This window comes from Sceloporus undulatus, chromosome 2 (genome assembly GCF_019175285.1).
Source record: "Sceloporus undulatus isolate JIND9_A2432 ecotype Alabama chromosome 2, SceUnd_v1.1, whole genome shotgun sequence".
NCBI classification, from domain to species: Eukaryota; Metazoa; Chordata; class Lepidosauria; order Squamata; family Phrynosomatidae; genus Sceloporus; species Sceloporus undulatus.
Genome location: NC_056523.1, coordinates 103,231,077 through 103,235,003, shown reverse-complemented (window position 1 = coordinate 103,235,003; position 3,927 = coordinate 103,231,077). Strand labels below are relative to the sequence as shown.

Sequence of the window (3,927 nt, the reverse complement as noted above, 5' to 3'; positions counted from 1 at the left end):
TGAGGACATGGAGAAGATGCTTGTGACAACTCAGCCAACTGTGTACCTACTAGATTCTTATCTATCTTGGATGGGCCAAGAAAGCTGAGGTAGGTTGGTAGATTCTAGGTGTGGTAACACTGCATTGCAAGAGAGACTGCTAGTAGTGCATCCACTCCTGAAGATGTCCACCCTAGATATAGAGATGGATGATAGCTGCCATCTGGTTATAAATATCCCCTTCCAGGTTAAGGTGGTCAAGAAGGCAGTAGTGGCACAGTAGGCTCCAGATCCTCTTGGAATATACAGACTTTCCACACTGGTTTAATATGGTTTCAGGCCTAGTCTTGGACCAGAATTGGCCTTGATCACCATGGTGATCCTTACCTGTGGGCAGATGAATGGGTGCACAGGATTTTGATATCATGGACTGTGGCCTCCTCTTGCACTGGCTCTGCAGACTGGGGATGGGAAGCAACGTGTTCACTGAACATACTGCAGTATTATCATACCTACCTCACATGCCAGTTTTGGTTGGGCTATCATGTTACTATACTTGGTGCTTTCACTATGAGTACCATTTTGTCTCCAGTGCTATTTAACATCTACATGAAACTGTTGGGACTGATCATTAGGAGAGTAGGCACAGCATGTTGAGGAGACCTAGCTCTGTTTCTATGTAATATCTGAATCAGGTGTGGCATGTCCAGGGTCAAAATTTGGAAGCAGTGATGGACTTTGAGGGGCAGTAGACTGAAAACCAAAGAGGAGAGTGGCTCAATGAGTGCTTGGTTCTTTCTTCAGGGAATTAGGTAGGTAGCCAGAGGGAGAGGGCTACACTATCTCTAAAGGATCAGGCTCAACTGGGGGAATATCTCAAATTACCTTTGTCCCTGGAGATTGTTTGTATCCCTTTGGTTTTTTAAGGGGCTGTTTTATACATAACAGCTTAGATTTAGGGTGCAATTTCTCTTTAGACTTGCTGATTTATTTTATTTTATATCTTCCTGCCTAACAGAGTTGCAGATGCAAAATCCTTTTCAGGAGATTTTTTTTGTAGTGTAGGCTTATAATTTAATTGTTGTGAGTTACTGAAATTTCTTTTAATTTTTACCTATAATATTTGAAACATTTCTTTTGTGATTGATATAACAGGGTTTCAAGGATTAGAGCTAAATAGTCTGCATGTATGTATGCAGAATGTTGTCCTCTCATGCATTAATACCATACTAAAAAGAAGAGAAGATATTAAATTGTTAACTGTCAATATTTTTATACTGTTGTGTAAAATACTTGTTAGAAAATTAAGATAGAAAAAACAGATTTTTTTTTATCCAGATGAGAATGGCAGAATTCATAGTGATGACATAGTGATGATATAGATACATACTCAATAACAAGTTTCAGTCCTATAGATCTGTACATATTCTGAATTCTCTGATGGCTTTCTGGCCGCTATTGGATTGCTTACTCAGAAATTGCTTTTTTATATATATAGTGATAATATAAACCCACACTATTGTAAACCATGCAACTCTTTCTTCAGAGTCTGTAATAAACCAGTCAAAATCTTCCTCTTTGGTAGGTACACACTTGAGTCATTACTGTTTAGACAGCTGTTCATCCCTATCAAACACATCAATAAATTTCCCATGAATTCTTTCTTGATTCCAACATTCATCTTCATACTGCTCAGTCAATCACCCCACATTCAACATATAATGGAATTATATCTTTATCATGTTCATAGCTTGAACTGCTTTAAAGCCAGAGTGATCTTTGATAATCTCCAGTCACAAATTCTAACCTGAATCTCTGGGTTTTCTGTATGTTAGCAATTCTGAATTTGCATTAGGAAAATACTGATATTAATGCATCATGTATATTTTTAAGCTGCTTACTTTCTTTGAATTTAATTTTTGGACTCCACTACATAGATGGATTTAAGAAAGCAGGAGGATTAAAGTGGATGGAAATAATGTTGCAACTGCCCGTACAGTCTAACTGGTATATCAGTGTTTTATCTCTCAAGTGCATGGTTGCAAACAACTGATGCTTTTCTGGCATTTCCTGTAGCATACTTATTACATGATAAGATGGCCACAAGACAACTCCACATTCACTGTCACTTTCTAGTTTTTTTTTAATAGTGTACTATTTTTGACAGGTTTTGTGTTGTAATAAATATTTAGATCAAAGGCAGTTAAATTTATTTAAATTGTGATGATCCCCCATTAGCTTGGGCATCTTTTTATTTATCTTGCATTTTGCCCCAACCCTTGTCCTTTGCTTGCACTATATTCATTATTTTACCTATGCCTGATTTGTCATACTTTGCCCTATGAGTTATGTGGATAAGCTCCCCTGTTTAATCCTGTATAATCCAGGGTTCTAGGTCTGTGTTACTCAATTGGTTTGCATATTTCCAAGTTTTTCTTGAAAGTCAATCCAGCTTCTCTCAGGAGCAAGTTCTCTGGAATTCAAATGTTCCAAATTACTCATGCTATCATCCGCCTTTTCAATATCTCCAAAACTGCTACTAGTTGGTGCTGTACTCCCCAGTGCCTGCACCTAATATGAGTAGTTCCCATTGGAAAGCTATTTCTTTCCACGGTTTCATTCTTTTTGGAAGTTGCGGTGTACATCAAAACATCATAATCAAGTACTGCTTGTGGAATATTTGCAAACAACATCTTGCTTATCTCTGTCTCCCTAAAACAGAGTGAACTCCTCTTTCCAGGTCTTCATGCCTGGGTGAAGTTCATATTAGTATGCATGCTGAACGTGTTTCTTTAAAACAATACACTCACAGTTTGTTGTTGTTCTCCTTCTGACAAGGATTGAGTCTCCATTCCGACTATCTTTCAAGACTGTGGGAATCTTTAGTAGATGAAACAAACTTTGCTTTCTAAATCTTATCTAAATAAAAATGTTTTCGTTGCTCTCTCCAGAGCTGCTCTCTGTCTGCAAGCCAGAGGAAATGGGTGTTGCTCTTACGCAGTTCCTGGTTCCTCCCACAAAGCACAACAGATATGGGCTGTATCTGGTGGTTCTTCCAAGTTACATGCTTCATACGCTTTGTCTTAATATCTTCAGTAAGTGTGCAACTGGCTTGTAAGGGACTTGGTACTTAAGGTTGTCAACTGACAAGAAAAGAAACAATGTGGCCTGTTTCTTTGTCTTTGACCTTTTGAAATAATCAGGAATAGTTTTTCATCCATAGAAAAGAGTGCTGTTGGTGCTTCATGTCAGGCTTCCTTTAAGGGCAGAGGAACAGGGGTCAATACAAAATTGGAACCCTTCTAGTCATGGAAATTGAGATAAAGAATGGCAGAAGAAGACAGAGCAAACAGGCATGCAACATCAGAGCATTGCTCCAAGGCTTCTTCACTATTGCAGAGGCCATTGGAGCATTACTTATTTGACATGGGATGGGACACCGAGGTTAGAGGAAAAGCACAGATAAATCTTGATTCTGATATAGCTGGTATCCCCTCTTATACCAACTAAGAATACACTGGTCAGATGCAAGAGATTTGCTGTGATCCAGTTCTCTAACATGTCTACAGTGTGTCTATAAATAATCCTAGTTTTTGTTCTGTGCATGAAAACTTTGCACCAATAAAGGATTTTTTATTCAAGTCATTGTTCCATTGTGCTTCTCTAACCTTTGGAGATTTAGTTTTTTGAATTCAATAATCCATAAAATAAACTTGTTCTATTTTGTAGAGGTGCTGGAGCACTAGGCTGAGAGGATAGCGAGATTTTGTTCAAATAGCATCTGTATGGTGTGCAAAGCAAGTTATAAAGCTCTAAGCCTTTACAATAGTCTGTGTCTATACACAGGTCCCCACAGTTTTTTTTAAAACAGACTTTGTGGTAGATACATGTGATAGACTGCTGTCTGGGCAGGGCATAGTGGAAGGACTCCCAATGTAAGTGGCTATT

At 38.3% G+C, this 3,927-nt stretch overlaps 1 protein-coding gene across 4 annotated transcripts in view; it reads right to left on the bottom strand.

Moving 5' to 3' along the window:
- GDF9 (growth differentiation factor 9) overlaps positions 1 to 2,936 on the bottom strand; it is a 15,547-nt gene extending 12,611 nt beyond the window's left edge. For 3 of the 4 annotated variants that reach the window (XM_042451031.1, XM_042451033.1, XM_042451035.1), the window contains exon 1: positions 2,790 to 2,936. The gene's annotated coding sequence lies outside the window, so the exon portion shown is untranslated. Of the gene's footprint in view, positions 1 to 366; positions 434 to 2,789 lie in introns of all 4 variants that reach the window. The other variant, XM_042451032.1, reaches the window with a different exon arrangement.
- Between the last annotated feature and the right edge of the window lie 991 nt (positions 2,937 to 3,927).